Raw genomic sequence first — 12,634 nt, forward strand, 5'->3', positions numbered from 1 at the left:
AAAAAGGATCAGATTCAACTAAAGTAATAATATCAGGATCAACAGAGAATTCATAATCCTTATCAGTAACACAGATAGGTGAAGTAGCAAAAGCAGGATCGGGTTTCATTCTAGCATTAAGAGACTGCTGCTTCCATTTAGCTAATAATTTCTTAAGATCATTTCTATCATTGCAAGCAAGAATTTCCATAGCAGCTGCTTCATTCATAACATAACCCTTAGGAACAACAGGTAATACATAATCATTGGGGGAACGTTCATCATCACTATCATCAATAATAGGTTCTTCAATATTTTCATTCCCCCTAACTCTAGCAAGTTGTTCATCTAGAAATTCACCTAATGGCAAAGTAGTATCACGCACAGAAGTAGTTTCATCATGCATAGCAGAAGTGGCATCATCAATAACATGCGACATATCAGAATTCATAGCAGTAGCAGGTTTAGGTGTCGCAAGCCTACTAATAACGGAAGGAGAATCTAGTGCAGAGCTAGATGGCAGTTCCTTACCTCCCCTCGTAGTTGAGGGCAAAATCTTGGTCTTAGCGTCTTTCAAGTTCTTCATAGTGATCAACAGATATAAATCCCAAGTGACTCAGAGAATAGAGCTATGCTCCCCGGCAACGGCGCCAGAAATTAGTCTTGATAACCCACAAGTGTAGGGGATCGCAACAGCTTTCGAGGGTGAAGTACAACCCAAATTTATTGATTCGACACAAGGGGAGCCAAAGAATATTCTTGAGTATTAGCAGTTGAGTTGTCAATTCAACCACACCTGGATAACTTAGTATCTGCAGCAAAGTATTTAGTAGCAAAAGTGGTATGATAATAAAGGTAACGGTAGCAACAAGTAAAGATAAATGTTTTTGGGTTTTTGTAGTAGTTGTAACAGTAGCAACGGAAAAGTAAATAAGCGAAGAACAATATATGAAAAGCTCGTAGGCAATGGATCAGTGATGGATAATTATGCCGGATGCGATTCCTCATGCAATAGTTATAACATAGGGTGATATAGAACTAGCTCCAATTCATCAATGTAATGTAGGCATGTATTCCGTAAATAGTCATACGTGCTTATGGAAAAGAACTTGCATGACATCTTTTGTCCTACCCTCCCGTTGCAGCGGGGTCCTATGGAAACTAAGGGATATTAAGGCCTCCTTTTAATAGAGAACCGGACCAAAGCATTAACACATAGTGAATACATGAACTCCTCAAACTACGGTCATCACCGAGAAGTATCCCGATTATTGTCACTTCGGGGTTGTCGGATCATAACACATAATAGGTGACTATAGACTTGCAAGATAGGATGAAGAACACGCATATATTCATGAAAACATAATAGGTTCAGATCTGAAATCATGGCACTCGGGCCCTAGTGACAAGCATTAAGCATAGCAAAGTCATAGCAACATCAATCTCAGAACATAGTGGATACTAGGGATCAAACCCTAACAAAACTAACTTGATTACATGGTAAATCTCATCCAACCCATCACCGTCTAGCAAGCCTACGATGGAATTACTCACACACGACGGTGAGCATCATGAAATTGGTGATGGAGGATGGTTGATGATGACGACGGCGATGAATCCCCCTCTCCGGAGCCCCGAACGGACTCCAGATCAGCCCTCCCGAGAGATATTAGGGCTTGGCGGCGGCTCTATGTCGTAAAACGTGATGAAACTTTCTCTCTGCTTTTTTCTCCACGAGACGGAAGATATAGAGTTGGAGTTGAGGTCGGTGGAGGTCCAGGGGGCCCACGAGATAGGAGGCCGCGCCCTAGGGGGGCGCCCCCTGTCTCGTGGACAGGCTGTGGGCCCCCTGGCATTAATTCTTTCGCCAAAAATTCTTATTAATTCCAAAAAGTGCCTCCATGGATTTCCAGGTCATTCCGAGAACTTTTCTTTTCTACACATAAAACAACATCATGGCAGTTCTGCTGAAAACAGCGTCAGTCCGGGTTAGTTTCATTCAAATCATGCAAGTTAGTGTCCAAAACAAGGGAAAAAGTGTTTGGAAAAGTAGATACGTTGGAGACGTATCAGCAAGCACGCGCGCAACAGAGCGCTTGGCGGCACTCAGAGTGCGTGTTTTGCATGCCAGCACACGTGGACGAACGCGGTCACCGCGTGAACTATGACATCAGGCCAGCCTAAGCACTAACTTCATGTTTAGCATGTAGTCTTTGGTAGTTTGGAGTGTTACCATGGTTGGGTTTGGTTCCAGGGGCAGTAGAAATGAATTTGTACTCCAAGCAAGTTTCTAGACAGTAACTTTGGAGGCTTACTATGGTCAAACCACTAGGAGTGAGGGCTGAGCTTTGGAGGCTAGCCAACACTTACTAAGGTAAAGAGGCACAAGAAAAACCAGCTACAAAGGAGCTAGTAAAATGGTAGTTGTTGTATAAACTACCATTTCTGTCCACAAATGAAAATATTTTCTGTAGCCAAAATATTCCAAAGAGTGATGAAATATTTTTGCTCAGAAAGGTGCCCTAAGGTTCAAAGAATAATTGGGATTTTTCTCAGGATTTTAGGGGCAAGAGAAATTAGGGTTGCTTTGGAGCACAAAGGGCTAGCTAGGGTTTTGGAGGGAAAAATGAATATTTTTCCTTTAAGAAAAATATTCCAAGTGGTATTTTAAGATGATCCAGAGGTGAAGTGGTGGCTTGAGAAGGAGTAGAAGCACTTGGGTGAAAGTCAAGGGGTACCCAAGTGGTTAAGTCCAAATGAAATGATTCAAAAACTCCAAACTCAAATCCAAATCAACTGAAAACTAGGCAAAGAAGAGAGGGCAAAAACTAGACTGTCACATTAGCCCATGACAAGCTCACGATCCGCGAAGACAATCCTCCATCGCAGGACATCCGATCAGACTCAGGATCCCGTGCACAAGACATTTCGACAATGGTAAAACAAGTCCAGCAAGACTTCCCGACGTGCCAACACCCTGATAGTAGCCGCACGTATCTCGTCTTAGGCCACGACGGATGAGCTAAGCGTACATGTACCAAAATACCCCAAGTTGCCAAGGGGCGGTCCCGCACGGTGCTCTAGTTTGGGACCAACACCATCAGCACTGGCCCCTCTATATTACGTAGAATTACTCCTCGGGTAGCGCTAACTCCCTATGCATAAAATTAATGTCAAGTTTAGTTATTATGTTGGGAAAATGGTAAAACCAATGTTGGGCCTTGCTGGAAGAGTTTTATTCAAAGCAAACTGTCAAGAGGGGCCCATAAACCCTCATCGTGTTAGGGACGCAAAATCAAGGAACATAACATCGGTATGACGAAAACTAAGGCGACAAGAGTGGAACAAACCACCAAGAAAAAGGCCGAGCCTTCCACCCTTTACCAAGTATATATGTGCATTAATTAAATAAGAGATATTTTGATATCCCATGATATCCATGTCCCAACATGGAACAACCTGCAACTGCACCTGCAACTAGCAACGCTATAAGAGGGGTTGAGCAAAGCGGTTACATAGCCAAACAACGGTTTGTTGGGATGTTGAAAAAGGTTAGAGGTTGTTTCATGGCATATAGGGAGGCCTGATAAACAAGTGGTGGGTAGCGCGACATAGCGATAACATCGAGACAACTAGCATAACAATGATAGTAGTGAGATCCAGGGTAACGGTCATCTTTCCTGAAATCCCGCTAGGAAGAAGATTGAGTCCATGAAGAAGATGAACCAAGCATAGTCGAACGAATCCTCACGATCGCAACGAAACATGAACTATCGAGAAGAAGCACAACCGGAAAGAAGCAAACAACATGGTAAACACACAACACATAGACATGGCATGATGCTCAACCAAGTATGATGCATGACAAGGCTACATTATGCTACTCATGGCAAGAGATGATGCATACAAGAACATCACATGAAAGCAAGTTTAAATGAGGCCAGAAACAACATATAATAATTCCGGTAAGTCCTCATATGCAAATTTCGAAATTGGTCCAGATCTGAATAACACATCACGTTAAAGTTGTTAAACAGCAAGTTAAAGTGCACCAAGATGATCTACACATTTTTCTAGTCAAGTTACATATAAGGTTTATTTAATTCAGAGCTACGGCCTAGAAGATGTGACCAACACAAGTTAAATATGGCATTGATGCAAAATGCATTCAAACATCAAGCTCACATGCTCAAAACATGGATGCAACAAGATAATATGAAACTACATGCAATTCTAAGCAAGTTTTATATAAAGCATGCTCCAAACGAAGCAACTGTGCAACACATACTCCAAACAAGTTATAACAACAATCTACCCAAAACAGCAAGTAGGCACTTTGCAATCATCAAAACAACATGCTACAGGAACCATATGAACACAAACTTGATATGCACTCAAAGTACAGATTACATTTTCAAATATCATTAAGGTTCAAGTTCATAGGCATCAAGATTAATCCAAGATGATCAATGCAAAAAGCAACTTAATAACACAGATTATGACAGTGAAAAACAGGGCATATGCATGAGGAAAGTTAATATGATGACATGTTGGAGGCATGAAACAAAGATGCTACGGCAACTATACATAGCAACCAAGAGCATTTCATCAAATTATACATAACAAAGAGAAAATAACATCAAGGCATCATATGCATATGGCTCATGAATTAATGGGAACCAACAAGACAAGTTTGAACGTTGAAACAGTTTCAGCAAGTGTAAAACAGCAACATTATCATAGCATGTCTGCAAGCATGTAACAGAGGTCATATGAAGTCTAAAATTAACAAACATGACATGTTAAGAAAGTACTCATAGCATACTTCCATTCATGTAATTGGAGCATCTCCAAAAGAGGCATAGATTAAATAATATCAAGCTCACAACATGGCATCATGAAGTTAACAGAAAACTGGAACATCATTTAGGCATGTTCATGGCAATGAAAACATATTCTACGTGACTTATATGAGGCATCAAAAGGCATGGCATAATAGAGCATAACATGGACATCAAAACATGTCAACTAAGCATCTCGAGATTATGCATGGTTTAGATGGTAGCTTCAAGTAAACATAGCAACATGATATGACAGATTCAGACTTAACAGAACATTAACAACAAGTTTCCCACTTCCCAAGCTTTATGCACTCACCACAAGGCATATCAAAATAAGTGGATTGCACCCTAGTAAACATGGCATAATTATGCTCCTAGGACATGTTGACATGATGCTCAAAAGAAAATCACACAAAAAGATATATAAAAGACAAATAGGCAAGTTATAACAATTTTCAGCAGTTTACATCAGCAAGCACTTTTGCAACAGAGACTAACATGTCAATATTCGCCCTAACATGAATGAAAAGCACACCAACATGTAGAGCACTCTGAGATAAACATCTACATATCAAGATCATCACCATAGAATTAACATGGACAAAGTTACATCACTCACAAGATGCATACATTTAAACCTAAAAGGATGCTAGCCGGCCCTCCTCCACGAAGGTCCCTCGGATTGGGATGTTCCTGGCCGTCCGATTGCCTTGAATCTGGTCAACCGAGTACCCAGGTCCGTCTGATCTTTATTGTGACTTTCTCCTTGCGGTTTATTTTTTGAGGTCCATGACTCGTAGGCTCAGTGTCTCTCCCTATTGGCTGGGTTAAATTTCACTGCGTGACATTTGCCTGTGTGCCGCGTGCCGTCCCACGAGTCCCGCTGCCTCAGGGCCTGTTCGGTTGACAGGGAAAATGGAGGGGTTTGAGAGGGATTGGCAGGGTTTACATCCTCTACAAGTCAAAACCTCCTCCAATCCACCCCAATCCCCCTGTGAGGAGGTGTAACCGAACAAAGCCTCACGGAGTCCCGGTCCACCCCTCCCACACGCCGCACCCAATCCCCTCCTCCCGCACGCCTCGCACCCAATCGCCTCCTCCTGCATGAACCCTAGCCCCCAATGGATGGGACGCCACACCCTCACTCCTCCCCAGCAGCCTCCACCCCCCTTCCTCCGCCCTCCCACCTTCGTGGGATCCAAGGCATGCGGCCACGGAGGCGAGCCTCTCCGGCGACGGCAGCAACCTATAGGCAGAGAAGATTGGAGAGAGGGAGAGAAGGAATGAGAGGAGGGAGGTCCGGCGGCGGACATGAGAGGGTCACTGGCCTGCACCGGTGAGATCAGGTGTGACCTCGCAGACCTGGCAGTCGGTGGCGGCTCGATCCACTCCTGGATCCTTCTTCCACTTCCCCACTGCCTACCACCAAGCACGGGTCAGTGAGCATGGGATCGACGACGGTGGCCGGAAGCCAGGATGGTTGGCTGAGGAAGAGGGCGAGGACTTGAGGATTGAAGAGGGTGTGTTCTTGGTTTCATCAGCGTACTAATTAGTCACTTATCTACTGATATTTTATCATGTCTTTGTTGAGGATATCTTCAGGTTCCCACACTGATCTATACTATTTTGTCATGTTTTCTTCAGGTTCCTATGCAGTCTGTTCTTTGCAAGGGTAAAGCATCATCAGCACTGGTGGTTGTTGGATCAGTAGATGATTCCTAGCATATGTCTTCTTAACCAGGTGGACATTTCCCTAGATTGGTTCCTCCATATGTTTCAGACTGACAAATCATGACAATCCTCTTCTTAAAGTACAAAACGATGTAGCTATCTCCACATGCTTTGATGATATCTTTTTCGTATGGTTGGATGGTTCCTTATCACCGTGATTCATATAAAACTTTGTGAATTGTAGTGTCATGATGGTTTCATAAGACACAAGGCTTTAATGTACCTTTTATTTGGAAAGCACATAAATGTGAAGAATCAATGGTGAAAATAAGTAAAACGCTCTCTATATGTTTCCATTGACATGACCAGTGGCTCCATTTTCTTTGGTAGTAATGCTAGGCTACAGGTTAATATATTTTACCATGCCTAGCTGGTTTTTATCACTTTCTCCTCTAAAACATAGACATCATTTTCATTCAGATTTCGTCCTTATTAGCTTTATTTTATATGCATTGAATATAACTATGCAAGTATAGGTTCTAGCATTGCCATGACATACATCCCATTTTGAGTCCTCTGTCACTGTTATTGTGATCTTATTTTTCCTTTGTAAAAATGGGGTATGTCATGGTTGTTTAATAGAAGGGAGGTGGTGCACAAGAACAGATTTGGTGTTCATGCGCAATTTGAGTGCTTTCTGCAACTCCATTTTGTCGATATTTGCTGCAAGACATGAACGCCAAATCTGTTTATCTAACATGTTCTGCAAGTTTTGTCGAGTGCTTTCCTGTGTTTTGTTATCTATGGTATTTTTTATCATATCTAATATCCAGCATTATACCATGTCTCACAGTATTGCTGATTCTGCACATACACATACTTATTTTACTTCTGTTTATTTTAGTGTCGTTTAGAAACGTTCTACATCTCAATTATGACTGATTGTATTTATTTCTGAACCTCAACACTTACAAAATGCAAGGATGATGAGAAATGATTGTGCTATTTTTATCATCTTCAGCTCTTTGTGCTTCTCAGGGTCGAAGTGTTAGTGGAGATCAAAGTTCCAAGGAGGATGCTCACGAGATGGTTGGGCTTCCTTCAATACCAGTGCTAACTAGGAGCTGACATGCGGTGCAAATTTTCTCTGGGTATGCTTGTTCGTCCCCGCCAAAACCGGGCAAGGAACTGAGAGCTTGCACATGCCAATTTCTTATATTGTTTTCTCATGACCGGTTATAGTTGCTATAAATTCATGATTACCTTTGTGGTTGCTTGCTAGTTTGCAGGATAGGTGAGGCGATGATCCAAAAAATTGGTAAGAATGGTGCTCCCACGTTCTCTCTTATCCAGGAAAATCAATACAGCAAAATGTGTGTTTAATAAACCTTGCATTGTTGCAAAAATTCATATTATGTTTGTGAATCTAATGCAATGGTGGATATCATGAAGAAGAGGGACATGTTTGTTGCATTTGAAGGTGTACTTATGAGTGCAAGGTCAGCAGCCGATGTGCATTTCACTTGTTTTACTCGATCTGTGTGTTGTCTTTGATAGTTGGGAGTAACAATGGTTTGGTCGTTGTTTACTTTGAATAATCTCTGTTACATTGCTCAGGAGCATAATCTATTAACCCATTTTAAGGATTGATATGATCTCTACTTTCTTGGGTACATTGCAGGGAGCCTCGAGGATTTGGGTTTGTCCAGTACTTCAATCCTGATGATGCTGCAGATGGAAAATACTACATGGACGGACAGGTTATTCATGGCAAACAAGTAGCAGTTTTATTTGCATAATAGAACAAAAAGAAGCCCGCTAAGGGGTGTCCCGCGACAGATGCACGCCTAATGACGTTGTGGAGCTGTCAACTCCGACCCAGATTGCCACAGAGAACAGCAAAGCATCCTCCCTTCTCCCTTCCGGTTGCATATTCGCCTGGTGAGCTCCTCCTTTTGTTCAGTTCGGCCTCTACACAAACCCTTTTTGGATACATCATTAGAGCTTGTTATGCAGTTCTCTGCTTCTAGAAATTTCAATGCTAATAAACTAGACACTAACCTCGAAAAAAAATGACTTCTTGCAGGCTTGTCTTAGTGAGACAGGCATGCTGAAGCAAATATCCTTTTCCTTCTTTGTATCCCTCATTCTTTGTTTTTTCTCACAATGAAGCACCTTTCTTCTCCACGGCATTCAACCCATGATGGCTATTGCTTCTAGCATGTTCCTTGTACGAGCAAACTTTTCAGCGACAAAGTGCGTAGTCTCTAAAATAGTTGTTGACACTGGTAACTAAAAGTGTATCAATATCTATCAATGTAAAAAAATAAAAACCTTAGGAAAATCAAGCTATCTTGAGTTACTTGTGTATAGTATATGCAGACAAAATGAAACTACCTTTATCTGATCTGCGATGTTTTCACTCTCCATGCTTTGGCTGAACAGAACACGAACTGAGGACATGTTTCTGTCTCTTCGCCTTCTTGATTACAGAATTGTGATACTCATTCTTGAAAAGACTAGTAAGCTCTATGGAATCTGGTGATTTCTGAAAGCCTCTTTCAGTGGCTTCGTTGATGTATGTGTCTTAGACTGGGGCTCTGTGCTACTTAGCTTTCAGTGGTACTCTATTCATCAAACAAGAGTTACTGTCTTTCTGTTTAGATGTGGATTGTTTTTCAATTCGGCACCATGTATTTTTTTCAAGCTGATTCAAATCCAAAGTTTCTTTCTGAACTCCTTTGACATTGTTGCGAGTTGTTGTAGCTGATGCTATAAGATTATCTAAAGAAGACTTGTGTGTCATTTTCATGCTTTTGATGGTGTTAGGGTTAGAAATGCTTGTTGTTTTTGTTGTTGGTAACTTTGCTACTTATGTAGTTTTGGTTCTATCTCAATTGATATGGTAGTTTTATTGAACCCAGATTTTGAGCTTCCTAAGGTAAATGTATATGTTCTCTTTTTTTAAGGTGGATTACAACATCTTTACCTGATAAACATGGAATATACAAGAGGAAGGAGCAACTGCAGCAAGCAGTGATGCTTTAGGCACTGATGTGAGGATTACTGCATTTGAGAGCAGAGGAAGAGAATCGTAAAACTGTCATGTTCGCTTCCGCCATTCATGCCGAGCGGGATGTGTGGTAGAGAGGATTTCTTTTTCGCAAAAATCGGAAGAGAGGCTATTGAAGCCACCTTTGCCAACATAGATGAAGATGAGAGGATTGGCCAACTTTGGACTCCAACAGCAGCGATGATGATGAAGACTTGAACTATGACTATGAGTCTGAGTAGTAGAAGAATCATTTATGTTTTTGTGCATCGTTGACGGGGATTGAATTTGTTACATAGATTTGTTTCAAATATAACTCCATGCTACCAAATTTTAATGTGTATATACATTTCATTGTAGACAACAAACCCCTGTTTTTCTAGAAGATTAAATTTGTTGTCATATGTGCTTTCATGTAACTAAGCAACTAAACCATGGATTACTTTTCATCGCTAACATGGAATCAGCAGGTCTCTGCGCCATTTGGTGCAACGGGTCCACTACTGATGTTAACAGGCAGCAGATTCTAGCAGTTAATACCACTTAGCAGTTTTGCAATGAAGATTAAGGCATCAAGATGACTAGTAACATGAATGCAAACTAATCCATCATGTAGAGCATCAAGAGATGAACATTTTGATATATCATACATCATCATAGGGTAAACATGCACAAAGTTATCACGGGGCAAACATGCACACATGAGATGAAATTCCTTTGGACTTAGTAAAAAAACACCTCGCGGATCTAGGGTTTCGGGGCACGCAAACTGAGGCGGTGGCGGCTCACCGGAGACGAGGGCGAGGAAGCCGCCGGAGTGCGGGGAGGTCGACGGAGAGGCAGTCCCGGGCCGGATCCGGCCGGCGACGAGCGGGACGGCGGCGGAGGGACGCGGGGCGGCACTTAGAGCGGGCGGCGCGAACTCCGGCAGGGGCCGGCGAGGCAAGGTGGTCGGAGGTGGTGAAGACGCAGCGGCGGCGGTGGACTGCGGCAGTGGCGTGGCGGGGCGAAGGCGCGGACGGCGGCGGGCGGCTCGAGCCTCGCTCGGGGAGGCGCCTGGGCGAGCGGCGGCGACGGGAGGGCCGCGCGGGCCTGACTCGGGCCCCGCGGGCCGGCGGCGGCGGGAGGTGGCGGAGGGCAACGTGGCACTGCTCGATTGGTGTGGGGCGGTGGCGCGGCCGTGTCTGGCATGGGCGGACACGTCCGACGGCGCGATGAAGGGGGAGGCTAGGGTTAGGGGTGGTTTTGCCCGTGATTTGAGGAGGGGCAGGTGTTTATATAGATAGAGGGAGCTAGGAGAGGGCTATTGAGGTGCGGTTTTTGCCCACACGATCGTGATCCAACGACGGAGAGTATGGAGGGGGTTTAGATGGGCTAGCGGGCTGTTGCGGAGGGGTGCTAGGATGCAAAGAGAAAGGGGTCCGGCGGTTAACGCGGTTAACCGTATAGGCATCAAACGACCTCCAAATGGAACGAAATTTGACAGGCGGTCTACCGGTGATGTACCAAGACCGCTCGACAACTCGGCCCATTCCGAGAACGTTTTTCTCCCACTCATGAAACAAGATCTGGGAGGTGTGACGGGGCGTGTGAGTGTGGTTGGGCTCAGAACGGACAACGGAAAGAACTGGAAGAACCCGCGCGGATGCAAGTTTTGAAAAAACATGTAGATGAAATGCACATGATGACATGGCAAGATGCAACATGCAAGCGAATGACATGGCAACAACGACGAATAACTAGAAGACACCTGGCGCATCGGTCTCGGGGCGTTACATTCAAGGATCGGTCGTAGTCAAATTCGATTCAACTAAAGTAGGAGAAACAGACACCCGTGATAACCCACAAGTATAGGGGATCGTTTGTAGCCTTCTTCAATAAATAAGAGTGTCGAACCCAACGAGGAGCTAAAGGCAGAACATATATTCCCTCAAGTTCTATCGACCACTGATACAACTCTACGCACACTTGACGTTTGCTTTACCTAAAACAAGTATGAAACTATTTTGCAAGAATAAAACTACGAGTACTTTGCGAGAATAAAACTACAAATAAATTGCAAGATAATAAAAGTAGACAACTTTTGTCAACAAGAAAGTTATTTGCCCCTAGGCAATTGATAACAAGTACCGGTAATCATTCTTACAATTTTACATGAGGGAGAGACATGCGTTAACATACTTTCTCTGCTTGGATCAAATGCACTTATGATTGAAACTCTAGCAAGCATCCGTGTCGGTATACTAAAGTAGGGGCTCTCCTTTGTACCCCTTACTTGTGCACGGGCAGTCAGAGCCACGCCCACGGACACACTTAGCAGGACAGTAGAGGGAAGCCGAGGCCGCGAGGCAAGCAAAGCAACGCCAAGGCTAGAGACACAAAGGCGAAGAGCAAGAGGACGAGGCAGACTCCCCCGGAAAAACCCTTGCGGGGGCGAATTCTGTAGCCCCGGCAAGGTCCTTGCCGGGCAACTTGCCCAAACGCCAGGAGAGCGCGCCGCCCTTGAGTCCGAGGTTTCCAATATCAACAATCACATTGGAACCAAGGCTCGGGAGGCACCTCCACGATGACATGCAGATCTTTGTGAAGATCATGAACACTCCAGATCAGATGAGGACCAGAAGATGGTGATCCTCGGCAAGACTCTTGCCAAGGAAATCCACAAGACCTCCGGCGAGATCCTTGCCGCGGACGACCACGACGCCACGGCAAGACCCTTGCCGGGGCCCCCGCAAGACCCTTGCCGAAGACATCAACGGGGTCGTGGCCAGGCCCGCACCCACCAAGGTTCCACCACCGTTTCTATGCAGCTGCCAGCCCAGCCAGCCAGGTTGGCACCTACATGGCTACATGCGACCCCAAGACCAAATCAGCAAGCACCTGCGTGGTGGCATGCAGATCTTCATGAAGACACTACCACCATGCCACCGCAGCAGCCTGCCAGCCTACATGGTGCCGCCTGCCCCGCTGTCCTGTACGCGTGTCGAAGCAAGGCGAGGCAGCAACAAAGCGAGGGTACACCTAAGGGGCGCATTTAACGTGTCTTGTCCCGTAACGACAAGCGATAAGCTTGTACACTGTACCCTTTCCA

At 44.3% G+C, this 12,634-nt stretch overlaps 1 pseudogene; it reads right to left on the minus strand.

Moving 5' to 3' along the window:
- Nucleotides 1-8,540: 8,540 nt before the first annotated feature.
- LOC123139352 (uncharacterized) lies at nucleotides 8,541-10,026 on the minus strand (annotated as a pseudogene).
- Nucleotides 10,027-12,634: the final 2,608 nt, after the last annotated feature.

Source organism: Triticum aestivum, chromosome 6B (genome assembly GCF_018294505.1).
Source record: "Triticum aestivum cultivar Chinese Spring chromosome 6B, IWGSC CS RefSeq v2.1, whole genome shotgun sequence".
Lineage (NCBI taxonomy): Eukaryota > Viridiplantae > Streptophyta > Magnoliopsida > Poales > Poaceae > Triticum > Triticum aestivum.